We start from the raw sequence: 25,880 nt of genomic DNA, 5'->3' as shown, positions 1-25,880 counted from the left end.
GGGCACGAACCCGTGTCCCCTGCATCGGCAGGCGGACTCTCAACCACTGCGCCACCAGGGAAGCCCTGCAATTTCTTTTTTGTACAGCAATTCTTCCTGTCCTCTCATACGTGGTAGGAGCTCAAGAAGTTCTTTGTCATAAATAAATACACAGATTATTCCATTATCCACTGCTTTTATTGGAAGGAAGGTTAAAAAAAATTCTAGGCTGGAATTTTAAAAAAATTATCAGAAAGTTTAAGGAAAAAATAAGTTGTATTACTCCAACTTAAGCAAAAACGGTTCTGCCATCTCACAGGAAGAAAAACAAAGACAATCTCTGAGACCTCTTTCTATATTTTATTGGGGATAAGATAGTGACAAGATGAAATATTCAAGAATGTGACCAATAAATAGAACGCTGTTGAAAATGTTTTGATTTTTATCCTTGGACATATCTTGGTATATTAGCAGTTTACAAGGTGACAAGAGATGACATTTCCTCCCTGCCAATGTTTGGTACATTCTCTTTGCCTGAAATGTGGCAAACATCTTGAATTTATTTCTTGATGTCTCAATTTTAACTTCACGAGGCCCTTCAAGTGGCAATTCTACCAGCATGAAGATGAGTCAGAGCCAACAGAAGTATAAACTTTTAAGAGTAAGCACTGTCTGATTTTAAAACCTATACTTGCCCGTAATAAAACTGTTTTTTCGTTTTATGCCTTAGTAGGACTTTTTAAAGTCTAGTACCCATTTCCTATCATAATAATCTTGGAGTCCTTGACCAGGGTTAAAGAAACCGCTATAAAGGTCAACTAAATGATAATTAAACATCTGGCCAGAGCCTTTGCTGTTGAGTCCACTCAAAATGAACAAATATTGAATACCTACTACGGGCACAGCCGGAATCAAATAGATACCACTGGTTCTGTCATTGTGTGCAGTCTGGTGGGAGATGCTGGCATCAAAGCAGGCAGTTACAGTTCCAACATGGTGAAGGCTAGAACAGGATATACGTGTGATGCCATGATAGCTCTTAGGAGGGGCACCTAATCTACACGCAACCAGGAAGAGCATTCCCCACCTGCATGTCAAATGCTATAAAAGATATCTTGATCCTGGTTTATTTTTTTCCAGAATAATCTGTACCTTCAGAGTAGCTTTTCTTTAAGCATTGCCATCACACTCTTATTTATTGAACTTTATCCTTAGAATACTCAGTGGTAATCGATACTCAACCTATCCTATGTCTAAATTAAGCTGGTGCTCACATAACAAAGCCACCTCTGAACTCCAGGTTATGAGAGTTCCCTGCTGCTAAAAAGACACATGTTTAGACTAGTTTTGTCACTCAATAATTAATCTTCAGTGTGTGAGAACCAAGACTGATCTGCTTTATATCTCCAGAGTAATTATTATAGCAAGTATCTGGTGCACCAAAATTTTTGAATTGGTGGGGTCTGAATTTATGAGATGAACTAAACTCGATACAGAAAAGCAATTAAATTTTGTAAAGCATAGGTAAGAGAGAAAAGCTTAAACCACATCAGAATAATACCAAACTCTTATGTGGCATATCTGGAGAAGTTGCAAGGTAGAGATCTCATGGAGATACTGGCCATTGGAGATAATATGGTCAGATTAAAAAATTTAAAAATTCTATCTACCCTACTCACATGACCCACTAGTACTGAGCACTTACTCTCCCCCAGCAACCAGGGCAATTATAGCTTATTGTATGTATTGGCTTAGATGTTTTTCTTTACTATTAGACTGAGAGTTTCTTGACAGTTGGGATCAATTGGTGGTGCAGTTGAATCCTAACACCTAACATAGTAGTAACATGACTGTGGTACATAAGGCAGGTTCGATCAACCTGTATTTGACAGTATTAATTATACTGTCAAATACTTAATTGATTGGTTGAACAATTAATTAAAAATGCTGAACATTAAGCAAATTGAATAGCTCCCTGAAGACAGCTATCTCTGTGGACTGTTGTGTTCACGTTTGATTCCAGAGCACTTAAAGACACTCAATACATTTTTGTTGAATGAGTGAGCAGAGTCACTCATGTCTAAGTACAGTAATGTAGATGTGTCTCTACAGACAAAAGTTTATCAACAGAGTGAGAATCCTGCAGATATCTAAAAGATGCTTAGAGTTGCAGGAAGAACCCATAGAGGCTACCTTTGCTTGTCCACTCTGGTGCTGAACTTCAGGAACAAGCAGTGGAAAGTATATCTTGCATAGGCAGAAGAATAAGAAATAGGGTTTTTCAGCCTCCAACCGAGAAACATAGTTTACTTATTTAGGATGGAATTTTATTTGCACGTCAAGATCTATCCAGCTAGGATTAGAGCCATGTGAGAAAGAAAAAAAAAATCCCAGCCATCACAGCACTGGCAAAAAAACACATTTTCACAGGTTAGCAATAAAGCAAAACATTTTTCATTCTTGCCTCAAATTTTTGGCACAGTCAGGGGACAATTTTCTCAAATAGACTGGAAGAGCAAAGGGGATGGCAATATGTAAGTGGAGTGATCATAAACACTGGAAAAGGACGCATATTCTAGATGCTGGTCAAAGGCCTGATTTTTTGAGGCGTCCTTAGCAGGGTTTCTTGCTTGCTTTCCGCGTCTGTTTCTTTCTTTCCTTTTTACTGAAAGGCATATTTTCCTATCCATTAAGATTTATAGTTTTCTGCCAACTACTTCACTGGAACAAGTTTTCCCTTTAATTTAACAATGCACATATTAGACTGTAATGTACCCATAAAAACTTCTTCTCAGATATAGTGCATTTCTTTAGGACTCAAGACAAATAGAAATGCAGTATATGCCATTTGCAAGCAAGTATGGCTCCCACTTATTTATTAGGCGAGTGTGTTGGTGCCACCGTCGTTTCACCAGGAGGTCAAATTCAATAAATTAAACATCTCCAGGTTGGGACAAGCATATAATCTAATGGTTTTCCAGAAAAATAGGACTGTCATTGACTTCTCTGGCTCATTTGATCTTCTGTATGGCTTACCCGTTAGCTGGGCTCCAAGAAATCCATCTTCATTTTCCTATCATTGCCAGACCCATGGACTTGGTGGCATTTGCCATAGCACTCTAAAAAAATGAAGGTTTAAAGAAGGGATTTAAAAAGAGAGAAAATTTCTTAATCATGCTTTCATAACTTTTGGTGAACAGTTGGTTTAAATTTCTAAATCACTCTTTTCAAAAGGATAGTATCAAAACACATGCAAAAAATAAAAGTCTAAATAAAGCACAATAAATTATTTCACTGCTAAGGTATTAGATTTCAAAGAGAGAAAAGAGTATACATAAGGATATTAGAGTGGACTCTATTGGATCTTTGGGAATTGCTGTCAGATATTGATGAAAACAGAGAGACTGTAGGAGATCAGATAAAAGAGAGAAATGATTACATTTGGAAGAACAATGTGGACTACGTGGCCAACAGAGATTTCAAATGTAAGCTAATAGCAACCCACGAAAGAACAAAGTTGGAGCCAGTCCCACATCTTTAACCACATTTACAATCATTCAGCATCTGTAAAAATTTTTACATAGCATTTTTCCTCATTTCAAAATTTTCAAAATACATATTTAATAGGTTTAGCATGTCAGTCAGTCATTTCATCCACGGGCAGTGAAAAGGATTTGTGTTTTTTAAAAATGATCTGGGTTTTGATGCCGCTGCCCTTTCAGCTCTGCCCCAGCCAGCTGTAATCACGGCTGATTCACAGCCCAGTGATGCTGTAAACAATGTGTTCTGTACATTTCAGCATCCACGCTGCTGAGAAAACCCATCATCTTAGACTTTCATCTTCTTTCTCCCAAGTTTCACACCCCAGCAACCTGGAACAGAGGGAGTGCATTTTCAAATTGCTTACTGTTCTCCTTACCTTACCAAAAATCACCAAAGAGAAAAAAAAGATAAAGATTTTCCCAAAACATGTTCTCCTATCTGATAGGAATATTAACCGTTATATTCAAAATGATCAAAGATGACTCAAACTGAAACAAAATTTGAGAAAATAATAATTGAAAAGCCAGCTGGGACAGTATTTGGGAAATTGAACTGGGTCGGCCAGTTCTGCAAAAGCAGGGTTGTCCAGTATACCTGGACTGAAAGCCCCGTTTGTGATGATCTCATTATACTAAGACAACTTGAAGTGGTCACAGCACGAGTGGTTGTCTGTTTCATTTCAACTATATAGATGTTACTTCATCACAAGATGCAAGCTTTCCAAAGTACCCCCAGTTGCATTCCATCCTTTCTTTCATATCCCTAGTTGTCTGTATTTACACCAAGTCAACAATTGAAAAGAAGAAAGATAGTATTAACAGATGTCAAAGGCACGCTAGAAGGGCATTCTGAACCAATTAATTAATAGCATAGATCCTACTCCTCCTATAGCCTAGGATCAATTATAACAGAGATTTGCTTCTGGATGGAGCATCAGTACTTCTATTATGGGGTAAAAGCACCTCAACTAATAGCTGATTGTCTTTGAATTGGAGAGCTTTCCTATCTTTGTGGGCAATAGAAAAGAAATACAAGAGAAATTTGTAGGTGAAAACCTCTCAATGCTACCCAAATTGTACTATCATTTATAAACCCTAAACTGATTTGATATCAAAACTTTGGTGTTGCATAAACAGAGTTTTGGAAAGTTTTTCCACTCAGCTCATTTCATCTGCCATCTGTAACAACGCCATATTGACTCCATATTTATGTGACTCTATATTCCAGAGTTTTATAACAGAATACTGTGACTTGCCGTTGAATTACAAAAAGAATTATGCAAATATGGTATAACACAGAGCATTTCCTTAGTGGAGATAGTTTAGGAAGGGGGTTTATTTTCCTGATTTTCTTTCTCAGATATAAAGACTTCCCAATTTTACTGGAAGTAGAAAATGTAGCTCAGGGTAGTACAGCATTATTAGAAAATTTACATCTGTTGGTACTTTTCAGTAATATCCCTGGGACAGATTTTGGAATTTGTTTCAATCTTGATTAGAGTTGACAAAATGAACAACAACAAAAAATATTTCTACACAATGGCAAATCCTTATTGAAAATAATACTGTTTTAGTTTGAAAAAAAAAATTTCAAGGATAGCCTTCCTTCCACTTCGTATTTTGAAAGGAAAAAAAAAGTACTAGCGAGAATTAATGTCTTCCTCATAAGAAGTTACATTTTCTTCTGAGATGATTTAGAGGTCATGATGGTAGGGATATGGGCAAAATAACCTTTTAGTTAAAATGTCTTGCAATTCGATAATGAATTGACGTCATGGCTCTTTGGGTGTTTTTCTTCCCGGGGTCTCTTATCACCTTCTAATTTCTAGATAACAATCTAATATTGTGATTAAGTAAAAGTGCTCTGGGGTGAGACATCCTGGGCCTGAGACCTCAACCAATTCCTTACTAACTGTGAAATTAACAAGTTACTCAACTTTCCTTAGCCTCAGTTTCCTTAACTATAAAATAGTGGCCATATTTCTTCCATCGTAAAATTGTTGTGAAATTGAGACAATGTGTAAAAAATGTTTCACTCACTGCCAAGTATATAGTAATTGTACTATATGTAATATTAAATTGGCAAAATTTTTATAAGAAGAGGGTGATTATCTGCTGCTTAGCAATCTGGCTAAGGAAAACTATAAGACTTGTAAAGTATGGAAGCTCTTTTCCCCCCAGGACAAGACCCTCAGCCTTCCAGCACGTGGTTACTGCTCATGACCTCTTCCTACACCCAGCCAATATGTTATTACTATTTTATCAAGTAAGTTAAAACTTCTCTCCTCTTAAACCCACACACTCCGCAATGGTCTAAGGTCTCCATACCTTAATGGGCAGAAGGACTTTCTCCTAATGTTTTATTTTGTTTTCACTCTACCCTAATGACCACTCCTCAAATCCAAGTTTATTATCCTGGAACTATTATTGTTGTAAATCAAATTCCAAAGAAAAACAATATCAGTAGATTTCTTTTCACTTCATGTATTATCGAACAATATGAAACATAGATCTAACAAAAACACATGTCCTCAATCTGTGAAGAAATGCCCCTAGGTTGACCTGCAGATTTGGTTTCATATCACTGACTCCTCTAAGAAAAAGAAACAAAATAAGAACAGAGTGCCCCGGCTGATTATCTTTGAAGAACCTCCCTCATGTGATGGAGGTGTGTTCGGCTGTAAGAGGTTTTTCAAATGGCTGTTGTTTAGTTGGTTTCTTATTATTAAATTGTCTTTTATTCACTTTAAGGGTGTGACAGATAAAAATAATCAGTTTTCAAAAGCTAATAGGTATCAGTTATCTATTGCTATCTAAAAAAACTACCTCAAAACATACTGACTTACAGGAGTGACCATTTTATTTGCTTATTGTTCTATATGTCAGCCATTTGGGCTAGGCTCAACTGGGAGGTTCTTCTGCTTCTGTTACCTAGGGTCACTTATGCAGCTGTAGTCATCCAGTGACGAAACTGGAGCGTTATGGGCCACGTTGGCCTCACTGACATTTCTGGAGATTAGTGGTAACCGTTGCCTGGGACACATGTCTCCAGTAGGAGAGCTGGGCTGGTGGTTAGTTTCCAGAGTATAAGAGCACACGCTGCAAGACCTCCTGAGAATTAGGTTCACACACCATCCCTTCTACTGCATTCTGTTGGTCAAGGCAAGTCATGTGGCCAAGACCTGGGGCATGTATACGCAGAGAGGAATCATAGCAGCTACGCTGCAAATACCCTACCATGCCACATAAACATTTGTAAGAATAAATTAAGCCATGTTTAATTTCTACTCAGCTTCCTGATTCATTTAGCTGATTTTTTTTCTTACTATACTCTGTGTTCCAGGTGCTACTAATACAGCTCTTGCTCTAAGTGATTGCACCGCTGCCAGAGACGGAAGTTTAGTAGATTTCCTGGATGGTGAGTGGCCCAATGACCACGTGATGCGATTAGTTGTGTTCAGCTGAACTGCTGAACCTGGCCAGTCATTGCAGAGATGTGTGCCACTCATCACAAAATGGACTGGGCAAGAAAGATTACACGTGTTGTTTATAAACTCGACCTCATTACTTCATGACAACAAATGACTAGAATCAAGCAAATCACAAAATACTTTTTTTTTTCTTTTTTTGCTAAGACTGAGTTAATTATATTGTCATCACACTTGAATGACAGAACTGGTTTTTGATCCCCATTTGAAGCAGATTAGGGTGGTAGTTAAGAACTTGACTATACAAAAGAAAAAAAATATATATATATATATAATGTCTCCATATTCTCACCATAAAATACAGGCTGTACTAAAATCTATCTCATACAATTATACTGTGGAATAGAGAAAAGAAAATGCAAAGTGCATAAAAATCTTCATCTTCATTTATAACAGTATTATTTTATAACTAATGAAGAAAAACAACTCTCTTTTAGAACTGTTTGCAGAAAGATCCAGAACCTAAACTTACTTACGTGTCCACAGTTTCTCTCCTATACCCCCTACCTTTCAAGGATCTTGGAAAACCAAACAAAAATTAATAGAAGAAGGTAGTAGATGCAGTATACTGGTTTGAATTGGGAATCAACTTTCTTTTCTTGAAACATTTTTTTGCTGGATGCAACATGAAGAAAAAAGTGTGTGTGGGGTGTGTGTGTGTGTATTTACTACCGATGGTAGAAAATGACTTCTGATTTTCTTTCTTTCTGATAGAAACTCTGCTTTCTTGTAATAGATGTTTTTTTTAATCCCTTACTCCGCAAGATGTATTGAGCATGGGATAATAGAAAGAAAGAATACTCACTTGACATAGTCTAAATTCATTCCAGGGTCAAGAACTGCCAATTCAGAAACAAGGACTAAAATTCATGACATAAGAAGGAAGGTCATATTTCTGTGTTTTTAGTAAAGATATGCCAGGAGCCTGTTATTTAGGCCTAAATTTCCAATTTAAGAAATTAGTTTTCACCTATTCCAAAGTTGTGACGCTGTACAAATTAAAGAATAAACCATCTCTCTTCATCCTGGACACTACCAACCAATGCCAGAAAATTCTTGCAGCTGACAATGCCTGACTCTAGGTTGTGATTGTTGGACTTTGGTTGGTTATGTCATCACTTAAGCATTATTTAAATATGTTTCTCCTTTTAATTCAATTTCCTGTTGTGTTTTCTCAAAACCATAAATTGTCTCTTAAGAAATTTTACAAAATGCATATTGCTCTCCCGTGAGACCTGTGCTATTCTTCAGCTGGGCACTGCCTGCCAAATGACATTTTTTTAAAAAAGTTTTCCCTTTATTGGTTTTGCATAATGGTTGCAACAATTTTCAAGTAATGGAAAAAATGAAGAATGTCCTTTCCAGCACACAGCCACAATGTTAATGTTAAAACAAAGCAAAACAAAACAAAACAAAACCCCACCCTCTAAGTGGTCTTGGACACCCAGCCGCCCTCTTTCCAGCTCCCTTATTTCGATATAAGATGTTTCCTATCTTTTTTCTTCTTCTTGTTCAAAATAAACTATTCATGCTCAAAGAAAATCTGTCATGTAGGACATCTGTGGTAATGTTCTTGTGGTCTGGGCTGGACGCTAGCTCCACTACCAACTAGTGTAGAATCCATGCGGCACCTGTCTTAACTTTTCTGAGCCTATATTGTGTCATTTGTAAACGAGGAATAATGGAGTTTACTTCACTGCATTGTTTTGAAGATTAAAGATAAGGCATGAGAGAGTACCTCACACAGTGTGAGTTGAAGCTAAATGTGAATCTGTTGTCTGTTTTAGGGATGAAATAACCATCTTCTGCCCTCAAGGCACACTGGGCAGATGGAGTGGGAGAAGGACACAGGAGAGGGGCAGTGATGAAAGGCAAGCACGCTGGGGAGGCACACGGAAAGCGAGGGACCAGATCCCACCCTGCTGGATGGCAGAAAATGATAATGGATCTGCATAAAACGGGGTCTTAACTCAGTTTCGTATCTACAACAGCACATAATAGGCACTAATGATTGTCTGCTGAATTTTTTATTGTCCACACATGTATTACCATGCATAGTACCCTATAATAGAAGTCCATAAGCTACAGCTTGTGAGCCAAATCTGGCTCACTGCCTATTTTTGTAAATAAAGTTTTATTGGGATAGAGCCACACCTATTTATTTAAGTATTGTTTATGCTGCTTTTGTGCTACAATGGAGAGTTAAGCCTTTGATGCAGAGACTTTTTTTTTTTTTTTTTTTTTTCACGTGGGATCTTCCCGGACCGGGGCACGAACCCGTGTCCCCTGCATCGGCAGGCGGACTCTCAACCACTGCGCCACCAGGGAAGCCCTGCAGAGACCTTTTATGGTCCACAAAGCCAAAAATAGTTACCATCTGGCCCTGGTCCTGTACAGAAATTTTACCAAACTCTGGCCTATGGAATTGAGTTACCTATTCACTCCTGCCTGAATAGAGGTCTCCTGAGGAACCCCTAATTCATGTGCCATGTGCTTCTTTGAAGATTATGTTTTAATGTAAAGGGTTCATTTTCCCATGGGAATTATTGGCTTACTGCTTTTTAAAAGGAGAACCTAAGTTATTAAAAAAAAAGAAAAGAAAAGAAAAAAAAAAAGAATGCCTATGATGTGCAGAGCCACATCACTAGCCACAGCAGGCATCTTGAAAAGATGAAGGAAGGGTACCATAATGCAGAGGATGAACCAAGGGCCCCGGTGTGGGCCGCTCCATGCTGTCAGCATAATGGCAATGCTATGGTTACCACAGGAAGATAAATGAATACCACTGACTTCATTTTCATTCCCAGCCTTCCCCTGGGTCTGTGTGTCTACCTGGACTCATGGGAAATGTCACCACATGAAGACACTGGACAACCATGTGACAAAAGACACAGGTTCATGGAAACCTGACTTGTAGATCAGAGACCCAGTTCCATTATTCATTCTATGCCAGGGCTGACACTTCTGCCTTGGCAGAACATTGTGTACATGTGCCCCTCATTCTCCATGGTCACATTCTGGGTGCTAGAATACAATGTGCAACTGTGGTTGGCTGACCTAAGGAAGGAGGAGCTAAAGCAATCAATAATTGACTTGGGGTCGTATCCTCTCTAAATGGCAGTTACATATACTGTACTTACTGAACAAAAGAGGCCGAGTTGGCATGGCTTTTTTGACTATCTCTGCAAAATCCATTTGGATCCATTTATTTTACTACCGTCAACCTGGGGGGCAAAGGAAAAATCAGCTCTAGGAGTGCAGAAACCACTGTACTTAAAACTATGTACTTTGGTTATTCATTTTAAGTAGAAGGCCACACAGACACAGAAAAGCAGCAGGCTCATGGAATGAGATTTAAGGTCCATTCCGGCTAAAGGGTCCTCCCTGATGGGTCAATCCTAGAGGCGGTACTCCTCAATCTTGAGGAATTTCCAAAACTTCCATGCCCAGGAGAGTTTCTCATGTTGAAAGACTGCAGGATGGGACCCCATAACAAACCCCAGAAAGTTCAGGCTGAAATTACATTCAGGCCAAGTCTGTATGGTGCACTGCTCTGTAATTGTTGGGTTTCTTCCAGAAGGCTCTCAACACATGGGACTCCGATGAAGTTCAGCATGTGGAAAGGGCTGAAGCCTGAAGCCTGTGTGTTTGTAATGGAAACACAGCAGTGACCCCGTGATCCAGGTCTGTATCTGTGCCGCCATAAATCGTGTTTCTCTAAACAGAGCCGCAGAAGTGCCCGTGATGGGTGGGGCCGGGGAGGATCAGTTAAAGGCTCCCTCAGGTAGGGAGGTAGCAGGGCCTCCTAATAAGAAAACCGTAAATTTACGTAGGACTTTATAGTTTGCAAAAGTACTTTCACATTTAAGATTCTCAGAACAAGGCTCTGAAGTGGGTAAGGCAAGCATTCTTTTCCTCCTTTTATACATGAAGCACCCGAAAGAGAGAAGTCAAGGTCTTTCTCAAGGTTCATAGCCAGAATCAGAGCTAATGTCCTTTGATACCTAGTTTAATATTCTTTCTAATGAACTATTCTCTGATCTTTGTTTCTGTGTGACTGTCTAAAGCTAGCACAGATATTCAAACACAATACTGGTCCATAAAGTGAATCTGATGCAAACCCTCTCAAAGACTTAACCAACCTGAGACAAGAGTGAAGTACAGGAAACATTTGCCAGTCTTAATGATTATAGTAATAAATGCCTTGAGAACATAAAGCTTCTTTTATAAAACATAATCTAGTATAACTAAAAGTTTGGAATGGTCCCTTCGATCTTAAATAGGGATGATTTCATCTTTATTGATGAGTATGGAACAAAACTAATCAGGCACCACTAACCAGTAATTCTGCCATCAGCCAGGGTTCAAAGAACTGTGAGTTACCTAAAAGGACCCACAGGCAGCCATAAAGACATCAGTGAGCAGAATAAGGTTAAGACCAAATGTGAGGGCCATGGGAAAGTCCACTTGGTCAGAGGAGCAGACATGGCTCTCATCTTGGCACACACACCCAACTGAGTCCTACCATGACAAAGCAAGTAAGCCCTTTAGTTTGCTCCCCATGACTAGTTTATCAAAAATGCAGTGCATTCCACTCCCTGATCCTCCCCAAGGTGCTCAGGTGGCCTGGGACCCACAGATCTCCTTTGTGTCTGGCCCACCTGACTGTACGCTCTCTCTGCCCCATTAACAAATCCAAAGATATAGAAGAGGAAATTGGAGAGATGCAGAGTATCTTGTTTCCATAAATACTTACCAAGTGTTTCGTATGGTCCCGAAAAACAAAGTCTAGCCAAATCACAAGTCAAAGAGATATGGTAGCAATCAGGCATCAAGGAAATTCACACTAAATTAAGGCAACTCAGGAGCCAGACCCTGCTCCAGGCTAGCTGGGTATTTTCTACCAGTCTTAGGTGCATTCTCTCCACAGATACTTGTGTAACCACGGTGCTCCATGTATCTCCCTTAGAGAGCGAGAATAGGAACATTTTTATTGTCTTTTTGTACTTTTTAACATGAATGCAGTTGTAATTGACATAGCACTAATTAAAAATAAATGTAGACTTTTTCAGTCTCCCAATATAAAAGCATATCAAAATTGTTTTGATACAGGTGAAACAAAACAAAAATGATACTATGTTAACCAGAAACTTCTTTTTAAAAAAGTTATGTATTTGAGGAAGAGGAAGACCCAAGTGGCATAGCTTGTTTTTTAATGATGATTTCATTCGTTCAGAGTATCAGCCTTCTTTGCAAGAATAAAATGCCCCAAATTTTTGATCAGAGCCATGGTTCATCCAGCTCAAGAAATTAGCACGGTGGCTTCATGATGAATCTGGTGGTGGCCCCCCATGTTGCCACTTTTCAACTTCATGTTCTCCACTTAAGTAGGAGGCATCGAGATCCCTGCCAATCTGTACAATTGTTTACGGTGTGCCCTGCGAAAGAGAGCCTGGCCTAGAGGCTGAGATCTCACTCCTGCACTCAAGGATTTCACCTGGCATCCACCTCTAAGAGGGGCAATTCTTTAAAAAATTAGATCAAAGATGCTAGGTGAGCTAGCTGGGGGCTTGGCCATCAGTAAACTCAACTTTGAATACAACAAAACCAGGAAAGCTTATAAAACACGACAAGAAACTTATTGTCAAAAATCTTCCTTTGAGAATAGGGTAATAAGTGACATTGTAAGAGAATAAGAGTGAAAGAGGCTTTAGTTCATGATTTAATATGCAGAGTTTATGAGCATTACCATTTCATCAAAGGTGGTGTTAAATTACCATCACCTGCTGTGCAGGAACAGCTTTACTTTGTGATAGCAACAAAAATGATTACTAAATCTGTATCTGTAGACTTCCTCCTTCTCAACTTTTTCCTCTCTTTTTCTCTCAGGATTTCCATCTCTCTGCTTATATCACCCATCTTTTCTTACACGCTGTCCACTTCATCTCTTAAAGCTCTTAGCCTATTTATCATAGTTGTTTAAAATCCCCCGTCTGATAATTCCAGCATCCCTGCCATGCCTGGTCCTTATGCTTGTTCTGCCTCCTCAAATTGTGTCTTCTGCCTTTAGATATGCTTTGTAATTTTTTCGTTGATAGCCAGACATAAGGTACAGAGTAAAAGGAACTATTCTAAACAGGCCTTAGTCACATGGTGGTGACGTGGGAGGGGAAGTGATCTATAGGTCTATGATTAGGTCTCAGTCTTTTAGTGAGCCTGTGCCCCTGGACTGTGACCTTCACAAGAGTTGCTCAGGTTTTCTCCTCCCCCTTAGTTGGGGCAGGATGGCTAGAGATGGGTGGAGTTGGGTTATTTCCCTTCCCCCAGGTCAGTTAGGCTCTGATAATAATACCCCAGCAGGGTAGGCTCTGGTTAACTAGTTTCCCCTCACGGCAGACCTTGTTAAGAGGAACCAAGTGCTCTGGTGTACTTCAAAACGGTTCTTCTTCCCCCTCCCCCTGCAGGAAGCACTAGGAGATTTTCCCCTGGTATTTACCATGGGAATCTGGTGGAGCTCTTGGAGGTGAATCTCACAGTGCTGTGGGGACCATCCTATGACTGAACCCCCCTGGAGTTTTTGACTCTTAGAGTTGTCCATGCTGAGCCTCCAGCAATCCATCAATTGCCATTCAGGTTTTTGATTCCTGCAGTGGTTTCTGCCTGAGTCTCTGCTCTGGAGAGCCTGGACTCTCTGTATTGACTTGTCTGTCTCTCCAACCTTGGGAGAGACAGTTGGTAGTGTGCCTTGTGTCCGCCCTCTCTTATGGATCCAAGAAGAGTTGCTGCTTTTTCACTCTCTTCAGCTTTTTACTTGTTGTTAGGATGGAGTGGAAACTCCCAAGCATCTTATGTGCAGAACCAGAAACTGGAACTCTTCCTCTACTTTCTAAAAGGAAAGGATTCTGGATTTCTATGTCACCTTTCATGCTCTTTATCACACTGAAATCTGGATAACAGGCAAGTTCTCCAGACAGTCAGTGAGAGGCAGAGTGGAAATTTTATTCTCTAGCGCCTAGTCTCAGAGGAGCAGGGATAGGACAATTGTGAAATAGAGTAGAAGGGATTATCTGAATGAGAACAACTGTGGTAGATAATGTTTACCTATCACTCTGCGCGGGGAATTTTGGGGAAAGGGGAAACTATCCAGAGAGTATTTCTAGGAAGCTTTCCTCATGCCATTCAGAGTAAAACCCTTGCCTCACACCCTTTAAGAAAAACTGTAGGAAAGAGTTGACATTATTTCTCAAGGCTTCTGTGAAGTGACTCCATGCAAGAGGAAGTCAAGTGGGGACAACAGTGATACATATTAGAGTTATTCCTGTTTTGAATTTAGGGCCAACAGAAAGACATTCCAGTATGGAGTCCTTATCATCATGACATTTGCAGATTAGCAAGCTTGGAAATATAAAAATTCAACTGTACAAATTACATTGTTTGAGGCAAGAAATTAATTAAAGCTCTTGAAACAATATTTTGTTGAATTCAGTGAGTTGGGTTAGTTTTAAAATTAAGCCATTAAAAGAAAATAAGATAAGAACTGACACTAGTAGAGAAGGGCTTTCTAAGCATAAAGCAAAAACGAGAAAGGAAAACGATATATTGATACTTGAGAAAAAAGGTAAAATTCTCTCTATATCAAAAACACTATAAATAATATACTAGGGATGCAATATTTATAAAACATATGGTGGACAAAGGGTTACTATCCTTAATTTATAAAAAAAGAATAGTTCTTTTACATCAACAGGAAAAAGAGGAGTTCTTAAGTGAAAAAATATGCAAAGGACACAAAGATGCAAATTACAAAAGAAAAATAAACAAATGAGTTTATGTTCAGTTTCACCAGCATCACACAATGAGTTCCATTTTTGACTATCAAATTGGCAAAGGTTAAAAACCAAAATGAATTCCCTGTGGTGGTAAGATTATGGGAAAGCACGTGCTCTTATATGCTGCCAGTTCAATGGTACTTCTGTGTAGCAGATATAAAAGTGAGTAAGAAAGACATACTCAGCCCCTATGGAACGCTAGGTCTGTGGGGAAAACATTACAAACAGAGATAGGCATTAAATAGTCAAAGCACTTGAAGACTTTAAGCGTAGCTGCAGAGTAGGACACACATATATTATCCCACTGCTCATCTAACCGTGTGGTTTGGGCATGGGCTAGCAAGGCTGGCATCCAATCATTTGGGGGTGCCTGTGATGTATAAGGTATACCTTGGTGTAAAGATGCAATGTTACATAGTAGAGCATCTCTCTATGACATCCCCAGAGGCGGGGACGGGGCAAGGTCAGGGAACGGCTAGTCAACATTAAAAATGAGCAAAGAAACAAACAAGCATAAAACTATTTCCTCTTCTTAGAAGAAAAGGAAACTGTTAATATTTATAATTTAACATAAAGGTTGACCTGACACGTTGAATGCTTTAATTCCGGCATCCCAAGCCAATTCTTATCTTTAAGAATGGTTTTCCTTCCACCCACTGTTATTAGCAATTCTCTCATCTTGTGTAAAAGGGTATTTTCCTCCCTGTGAGGGCCTCCAAGCACTTCCAGAAATGCTTGAATAGCAATTAAATGGCTTCCAGGCCTTGGGGGTCTTTACTTCTAACTTAGTTCAATAGCACATCCTGGGATGTTTATTGTAATCTGGAAAATAACTCTGTCAAAGGCAAAAGGATAGAAGATCCCTGTCCTGTGTTCCATTTTCTTCAGAAATGGTATCGTGAGGAGTTGTCAGCTCTGGTAACTGTCAAACTTGATTTCTGCCATCTGCAAAACTGAGGTGGGAAGATTTTTCCAATCATTCTTTCTGATCAGTAATGAAGCTCTGTAACAACATACAATTATTATAGCTCTTCTATTTCCTCTTCATATCTGAATACAAAGTACAAAAGTGTGCAGAAATCAAAGTAGAATCTCTAGGGTTTCTTCCTTCAAGGTACTTAGCATGGGATGGGTAAAACTGTATGTATTCAACAAGGATGGGTGTATTAGCAGATACAGTCTATCAGAAGGAAAACAAAAGTGGTAATATGTGTAAATACCTTTAAACTGCCTACATATTGACCCAGTAACCCTAATTCTGGAATTTAACCTAAGAAAACAATTAAAGAGATACTCGAAGTTTCATATGCAAACATGATCTTCTCTGTATTATTTATGATAGTAAAATTTAATCAAAAATACAACAGCCTGAAAATTATTTAATAAAAGATTACTATGAAATACCATTTTTGTTTTCTAAGACTTTTCTGATACAGAAAAATGTTCTGAGGATATTTTAAATCAAAGTTAGTTTGTAAAACAGTATGTTTACTAAATCTAAATATCCTTAAAATGTAAATGAAAACGATCCAAATTCTATGCATTAAAATGTTAATAACAATTTTCCCTGAGTGGTAAAAATATGGATGTTTTGGCTTATATTTTGAAATTTTCTGTACTTTATAAATTTTTAACAGGAATAATTGGGGAAAATAGATAATCATTTCAAGCATTACTTTTTTGGATTTATACATGCCATTTTATTTCTCAAAATGATGAAATGTATAAATGATTAGGATTTTCCTTTTTATGACCATGAGTTATCAGGAAATAACTGTAAAACTTCAGTCTTTCAAAAAAAATGCCTTTGGTTCTTAGAAAATTGCAACCTGACTCTAGTAGTTTCTGTTATTTTCATTTAGGGAAGATAAAAGAGTAGAATTACATCCCAGACTGTATGAAAAGATCCACATTTTAGTGTTTAAGTAAGTTACTCCCAGGTGTGGTTTTGTGATGCCCCATCCTGTTATTTCCAATGAATATTTCTGATAGTATTTCATATTTCTCAAAGAATTATCAAAATCTGTGGACCATCTTTTGCCTCACCCACTCTTTAATCTTTTGTATGTAATCTGATGAGAGTCCTCCTCGATGCCTCTTTTTAAAATGGAATGGTTATTTTGGACAATTTTTTATAACATTTAAACTATATTTTAAAATTTAAATTATTTTTAGTCGCAAAAGCAGTTCCTGATTAGTGTGGGAAAGTTAGAAAATACAGGTAAACCAAAAGAGGAAAAAAATCATAACCCGTAGTCCAGAGAAGATCACTCTAAAACCCATGGTATGTGTTTTCTCAGGGCTTGTCACATGCATATATTTTCACATACATATAACACAAACACATTTTTTTATAAAAATAGGATTAAGTTATATATCATTTTTGTTGTTCAGTCTTTTCACCTAACAATATATGGTAAACATTTTTCCAAGTCAATAAAAATGTATCTATAACATTACTTTGAAGTGTAAAACACAGTCAATTGTATAATGTTTCTCATTCAATTAATCCTGTAATGATAAAAGTTTAAATTGTTTCTAATAGTTGCCATCATAAAGAGCATCACAGTGGACACCTCTGTAGTTAAATTAAAATGAATCATCTGGACTAAGCTACGTTAATTTTATAAATGTTGGAGTTACAGTCCTGATGCTACAAAGCTACCAAAGAATATTAACATTTCTTTCCTTTACATGTGATGTACATTTTAAATCAATGTTTCTTAAATTTGAGAAATGTGTGAATCTCTTTTAAAGGAAAATATTTCTGAAGAACCCAACTTGAATTTAAATCTTTTAATCAAGTGCTTCCTTAATATATACAAACATAAAATAGGTATAAATTCCTAAAGTGATAGTAATCTAATCAAACATATAGGTAAAACTTCAGGACTGATACAATTTGAATGAATGGCTATTTAATATGTCAAATGGTGCTGCTTTTGTTGAAATTAAATACCATGGCACAGGTTACCTTCTATTAAGCATACGTGGAAAACTGTGGGTATCCTGGGATGGCTCTGTTCTCTCCACACTTTCTCAACTTAAAATACTAAAAATCGTCCATTCCTTTAGATTACCTTAATATCACTTAGCCTTCGTTTGCTAGTGACCATCATTTGAGTGCTGGCTGCCACTCATTCCCCACCTCCCTTAGCTCAACAATAAAATAGCCCAGCTTGGCTTGAGCACCATAAAAATCCTAGACATACATACTAATATAGACACTAAATTCACAAGGGGTCAGACAATGTAGTAGACACTGAATTCAAAAGGTCAGATAATCCAGGATATGGTATTATTTAGGATAGCACTCAAACGAACATGTAAAATTTTACGTTTTTTATAGAAAATTCCTCAAATCCCAAGCATACTCCAGTGACAAAAGCAAAGAAATTGGGTTTCATTGATTCAAAGCAGGTTTCCTTCACCTTCTTGTGTGGAGGAGGAACATTTGATTTTTGCCAAGGAGAAGGGACAGATCTAGACCATCAGGGATGCTTAAGGGATTGAGGAGTACTTGTAATACATAACATACATTTAGGCACATTTAAGGGCTTGACAGCATTCTGGAGGCAGGGTTTCCAGGTGGTTACCTGAACAGCAGGATTTGAGACAACCAGAATGAGGATATAATCTGGATTCTGGGTCTTTTGATTTTGTACTTTGGGGTACAGCCCTCCGAGCCTAGTTCTCTTCATGTGAAACTACAAATACACTAACACCTTTCACGTTTGTTGTGACAATCAAATGAAGTTTTACGTGTAAGGAAACTGTCATGTAGTTTAAAGTCCAAACTCTTTGCTATGTATGCACCATGAGTCACTGTCTCTCTGATACCATCTAATCCCATTGTTTTTATAATTTATGCTGGAACTTATTCAACCCTTTGAACATTCCAAGCTCCTTTCTGCCTCAAGAACTTTACATGGGCTGCTCCCTTCTACCAGAATTAACAGAATGTGCTCATTGTCTCTCCAGCCTCTGCTCATACACCACACTTGCCTCAAATAGTCCCCTTCTCTCACCAAATGAGTCCTTCCTGTCTTAACTTTGCTTTATTTTTTTTTGCCATAGAAGTTATTACTCCCTGAAATTATATTACGTGTTTATTTGCTTATTTGTCTGTCTCTGTTAGCTGCATGTTAAGTGTCCTGACAGTAGAAACTTCATTTTGTTCCTACCATATTTCCAGCCACAACTGTTTTCTGTAAGAGAACACTCAACATTTATTACTACCCATGAATAAAGCTTGGCATCTTTTGGAAGATTAGGATCTATTGTTTTGGTATCTAGATCCAGAAAATATAAATCTTCCATATGGACAATTACAAGATAAATTAATGTCAACTACTAAACTTCTCTCACACGCTTACCTCTGTGATAAGAGTCTTGAAGAATGGACAAAACATATGTCAAGTAGCTCAAGCACAGAACACTTGAGATATTATAAGACCAATATAACTTACTACCATATACAAGACCCAAGAATTCTTCATGTAAATTATACTAATAAAAGGAATATAAATAACAAGTGGAAAGAAGAAAATTATAAAACAATAAAACACAACCATAACAACAGTTTGATATCTTACCTCTGTTTTTGTAGGTACTTATGTCTGTAAGGATAAGAGAGCTTTAGAAAGTGATGCCAAAATTTCAGTGGCTTAACTCAATAACAGTTTAATGATGGACTCTGTTTCATACAGTCATTCAAGGACAAAGTTTCCTTACATCTTGAGGCTCTTTCCTCTTCTATAACCTTGGATTCCTCTCTATTCAGCCAATGAGTGAGGACAAAAAAAAAAAAAAAAGCAAAGACTGCATGTTTTACATGGACCAGACTTAGAACTGTTGTATATTATTTCTGCTCTAATGCTATTGCTGGAACCCAGTCATATGGCCAAAGCAAATGCTAGGTAGCCTGGAACTAGTCTAGCTGTGTGACGGTAAAGAGAATGGCATAGATCTGGTGAGCAATACAATCTCTGCCACAGCATTAAAAAAAAAATAGTTGTCATGCTATCTGATAATATTAATATTAACTGAAGCTTTAACTCTGAGATACATTCTGCCTAAGAGAGGTTCCTGTCAGAGTAGGGATGAATGTGTCTAATCACCAGTTTATTTTCATAAGGTAAAGAACATGCAATGAAATTGCTTCAGTTTAATCTTCACCCAGGTCCAACAATGAAAGGCAGTACCATGCTGTAAATTTCTTTACAGATTCATTTTTGTGGTCAGTTCAGTTATCTGTGATGCTGAGGTACAAACTGTTATCGTAACTCCTGCAGTGACAGTTTATCATGGCTTGTGACAGTCTTGTAGGTAGATCTATCAGTCCTTTTATAGTATTACTCCTCCTAACTTGAGCATTCGTTTCTCACTCATAGCATAGTTAAGATGGACTGTATCTCTAGGAAATTTTTCAAAATGTTCATGAGCAATTTATTTTCTGAACCCTTGTACATCTGACGATATTTTTCTATTGCTTTCACATATGAAGACTAATTGGCTGTAAATAAAATGCTTATATCACCAAATTTCCTCCTCAAAAATTGTCAATACGGCAGAGAAGTGAAAAGCCAGACTGATTTTGTTTCTTCATGCTGTCTTATATTTTTACCCAAATAACGGTCACATTTATTTTTAAGAATGTGAAGTTTTGCCAAGAATGCATTGAGGCTTTTGAATTTCATAAATAAATATTTTTCAGCTCCACAAAATTTTCTTTAATTATGCTATTTCTTCTGTTCCAATTATTTTGATTTCTTGTTCTGGAAAACCCATAATCCTCACGTTAGATGCGTGTTCTCTGTCTTTCATGTCTTCTATATTCTCTTTTCTTTACTTTCATCTCTTTTTTCCTTTTCTTTTGTATTCTTAGAAAGCTTCTCAGGTTGACTGGATCCCTGTTTTTATGGAACTATGGAAAATAATGACATGAAGGAAGCACTGAAAGCATAAAGTGTGATGTGAATTACGATAGAACTCTACATAGTATGTGTAGAACCAGAAATGCAAGAGTATTTAATTCTTCCAGAAGTGTAAGTCTGGGAAGACTTCAGAGAGGAGGCACATGTGGCAGAGATCTGGAAAGATGAGTAAATTTTCATCAGGTGAGCAGAGCAGCAAGGGTCATCTTAGGCAGAAGAAAGAACATATTTAAGGGCATCTTGTGTCACTGCATAAGGTAATGTTTCCAGGGGCCACAGACAGGTTCATTGGGATAAACACATACACTCTGTGGAGAGGGCAGTGGAGAAGGAGGGCAATGGGGAAGGAAACCGTGACGTGGAGTGAGGTCAGACTGTGGGTTGGGAGTGTGATGAGGTTGGAGCAAGGCAGTGGGTGAGAGCAATCAAGGGAGAAGGAAGACTCTAGCATTCTAATGTAGAAGATTGGCTAGATCTTTTCTTTATTAATTAAGAGAAATAAAGATAGAGGATCATATTTTCTGGAAGATAGCTGGCTCAGTTTTAAAATATTAGGTCTGTAAGACATGGGGGTCACAATGTAAGAAAGCGCCTAGAACTACGAGCATTGAACTAAGAAGAGAGCTGAGGGCAGGGGATGGGAATCTGAAGGGGTATGCGGTAGTTACATCTCTGTTTGAGATTACCCAGAGTCAGCACTTAAAGTGAGAGAGGAACGAGTGTTGGACCACTCAGGAATACCTCTACTTAAGTCACAGAAGTCAAATAAACAGAATTTCATGAAGGAGAAAGCGGTTGATGGTGCAAGTGCCTCAGAGTGATCGAGTAAGAGGAAGAATACAAAATGTCATTTTCCCAACTTGATAGTCAGAGGCAACTGAGATCAGGATGACAGCAGCTAGAGCATCGACAATTTCTGATTTCTGTGGAAGGCAGAACGCTCTGGACAGAGCAGTGAAGGGGCGACGAGGAAGGGGAGGTGGTGAAGCTCTTCCTTAGCCATAACAAAGCCCATGACATCTTTCCTGATGTATCATGTCACACTCCAAACCTTTACCATTTTGCTTCCAGCAGAGTGTTTGCATAACGCTTTCACTTTTTGTTGATGAACCATGGTGCTGCCCACAGGAGAATGAAGCTGCCAGTTTCCCCAGATTCACCTATACATACAAACTCCTGCCTGGAGACCATGTTGTACGCAGAACTATAATTAGAGTAGAGAAGCACAGTGGTGTTTTTCAAATGGAATGCCTAAAGTTTTAGAAAAACACCAGCGGAGACTATTTGCAAACTACTTTTTACGAGAATAGACTAACACCGCAGCACGTCTCACAGTCCCCCTAGGATCGCAGTCCCCACAGACCATTCTGTAGCTCTCATTCTGTCCCATATTTTCACTTTTCACTCCCATCTGTTTGTCCTTCTTCAGTCCTCTGTCCTGACTCCAGTAGGTTTGTTCCAGCAGTCAACAAAGAGTTCAGAGTTCCTTAAGAGCTGCTGGTCCACCAGAGATGCAGAGGTACCAATTTGAATCAAGCTACAAAATTGTTTTTCCCAACCTCTTCTCCCCATTAGCTCTCCATTCTTCAATAGAGCCCATAGAGATTTCTCACGCTTTGTTGTTTTCAAGAACTTACCCTATTAATTTTAGTTGTCAAGGTACCACAGTCTCAAGTATAAAAATGGCCTCCTCTTTCCCTTGTGCTGCTTTCTCCCCTCCCCCCGAGGAATTACAACCCACGGCTCAGGTAAATTGCTCTGTATGAAAGACATATGTCTCCACTGATGTTATCTTTTTATATTTTATATCTTTTGAGTCTTAGTACAATGTAACATTGCTCATTGAGAAAGTTGGAAAATACCATAAAAGTGTAAAGAGGAAAAAAATTCACAGCAATTCTACAAAGCAGAAAAATATAAATTAGTGTAGAGTTTTCAAATTTGGCTTTCATTCTTCAAATATTACACATAGAGAAAATTACACATATACACAGGTGAATTCTACCAAACATTTAGAGAAAAGTTAACATCTATCCTTCTCACACTATTCCAAAAAATTTCAGAGGAAGGAACACTTCCAAACTCATTCCATGAGGCCAGCATCACGCTGATACCAACACCAGAAAAAGATGTCACGAAAAGAAGAAAATTATAGGCCAACATCACTCATGAACATAGATGCAAAAGTCCTTAACAAAATACTAGCAAACTGAATCCAACTATACATTAAAAGGATCATACACCACGATCAAGTGGGATTTATCTCAGGGATGCAAGGATTTTTCAACATCCACAAATCAATCAATGTGATACACCACATTAACAAATCGAAGAATAAAAACCGTATGATCATCTCAATAGACGCTGAGAAAGCTTTTGATAAAATTCAACATCCACTTTTCGTTAGCTTTTTAAAATTAAAAAGAATATGCATGGGTAAAGTACCAACTACATAAAAGGTTACACGTTGAAAGTCATCCTTTTTCTCCTGTTCCAAATCCCCGGTCCTTTTTCCCAGAGGCATCCACTTTTGCAATTCATTCTTTACCCTTCCAAAATATATTCATTTTTAAGTAAGCTTAGTATCATACTGTCATACAAAATTTTCTGGCCTTTTCACTTAGCTTTTTAACTTCTCTAAAATATTTTCAGAGAAAATGACTTTTATTATTGCATATTATTTATTTATTCATCCAACAAATATTTATTATCTATTATGAACAGGCACTTTCTTTGCACTTGTGATACAGGAGTGAACAAGACAGAAGAAAATTCCACCTCTAACAGAAATCTCTAATTGTACATTTTAGGTTGTTTCCAACTTTCCACAATGTAACTGTGAATCTTTGTGTGTTTATCATTATTTCCTTCTATATTTCTAGAAATGCTTTTATTGCATAAAGAGTATAAGCATATTTAAGGTTTTTGACAATAATGCCAAAATACCTCCCTAAAGCTTATAAAATTTATATCACACACCATAAATGTACGATCACGACTATTTCAATACTGCCTGACAAACAGGATCTCTCTTTCCATTAAGACAAAATTCACCTTAAACCAAGCTAGGAAAATAAAAGTACACAGGTTATTTCAGATATGTAACCAAAGCCACAAACAAACAAAAGCCTCTTAGTTTTCGGCCTAGGCACATTTCTGTTCAACGTGAGGAATGTAAACCTACTCTTAATCACAAACAATCTTAAGCATTATTTCTAGAGAGTCCTATAAACTTCCGATGACCCTGCTATACAAAGACCCCATTTAAAATAATACAAATAGAGTAATAATAATAGGAAGGGAACAGAATATCTTGGCCAAGATTAAGTCATTCTCATATTTTGGGAAAACTGGAAACCTGGCTGTGTCCTACCAGCAGTGATTCATTAATACTAATCGGTACTTTTTTCCAGGCAAGGGAGAAAACTGTTTCAGATCCTAATCATTCCTCATTACAGTAACAGCAGGCTGTATTTAATCTGCTGCTCAACTTTTCAGTTACAGAATCAGTTGACGTATAATTAAAAGACATTTAGGTCTTAGAGGGAAAGAAAAACAGTTCTTAATGACAAACAGATAGCAGTGATTTAAAACCATCTCTGCCTTGCCTGGGTCTGCCCACCTCTGCAATCCTGCTGTCCACTTGACTCAATTCTGTTCTTGGAAATGGAAAAACTACTCCTTCTCCACTCTAAAGTTAAAGTCTAAGAATGAGCATGTGGCATTCAGAAGGACGCAGATATCCAAATATGTTATACTGGAGTTATACTTGTTATATTTAAGATGATTTTTTTCTTAAATATAAAAATAATACATATTCATATTAGAATTTTTGAAAAATATAAAAGATGTAGAAAGAAATTAAAAATCTTGCCCCAGGAGATAACCACTATTAGCAGTCCTGTGCGTTTCCTTTCACTCTTTTCTCTATTTACATTTATTTTTAGTAAACATACACATAGAGTTTTGTTAATGGTTAGACAACCGAGCAGAGGCAGGGCCAAGAGTTGTTAAGCATGCAGGCTCTACTGGCAGATTGTAGGATAGAACCCTGATTCTGTCTCTTTCTATATGTGCACCTTGGGGCAAGTTAATTAACCTCCCTGAACCTCAGTTTCCTCATCTGCAAAATGGTGATAAAACATAGCACAGACCTCATGTGGTAATTTTGGAGATTAAATGAGATAAGTAAGTATCTGGCATGCAATAAGTATTCAATAAATGTCAGCTATAGTAAACCTTTTTAACCTGATTTTTTTTCATTTAAACTTGTATCATTATTATTGTCTCTGTAGCTAAAAAGTGTCAAAAACCTCACTTTATTTTTTTAAATTTTTATTGGAGTATAGTTGATTTACAATGCTATGTTAGTTTCAAGCGTACAGCAAAGTGAATCAGTAATACATATACATATATCCTCTCTTTTTTAGATTCTTTTCCCATAGAGGCCATTACAGAATATTGAGTAGAGTTCCCTGTGCTATACAGTGGGTCCTTATTAGTTATCTATTTTATATATAGTAGTGTGTATATGTCGATCCTAATCTCCCTATTTATCCCTCCCCCCACTTACCCCCTGGTAACCATAAGTTTGTTTTCTACATCTGTGACCCTATTTCTGTTTTGTAAATGAGTTCATTTGTACCATTTTTTTTAGATTCCACATATAAGCAATATCATAGGATATTTGTCTTTGTCTGACTTCACTCAGTACGACAATCTCTAAGTTTATCCATGTCACCGCAAATGGCATTATTTTGTTCTTTTATGGCTGAGTAGTATTCCATTGTATATATGTACCACATGTTCTTTATCCATTCTTCTGTTGATGTACACTTAGGTTGTTTCCATGTCCTGGCTGTTGTAAATAGTGCTGCAATGAACATTGGAGTGCATGTATCAAAAACCTCACTTTAAATACTTCTATGATATTTTATTAGATGGGTGTGCTATATTGAAGAATTTCTTTACTATTGGGCACTTGTACAGTTTCCAGTTTTTCATTATAAATAGTATTGTTGTGAACAATGTTATCTCATATTATTTCTAAGGAGACATTTAGATTTTGAAGTACTGAGGCAAAAGGACTGAACTTTTAAAGCTTCT

This window comes from Neophocaena asiaeorientalis, unplaced genomic scaffold (genome assembly GCF_003031525.2).
Source record: "Neophocaena asiaeorientalis asiaeorientalis breed wild unplaced genomic scaffold, Neophocaena_asiaeorientalis_V1.1 scaffold430, whole genome shotgun sequence".
NCBI classification, from domain to species: Eukaryota; Metazoa; Chordata; class Mammalia; order Artiodactyla; family Phocoenidae; genus Neophocaena; species Neophocaena asiaeorientalis.
This window is presented reverse-complemented; position numbering follows the sequence as displayed.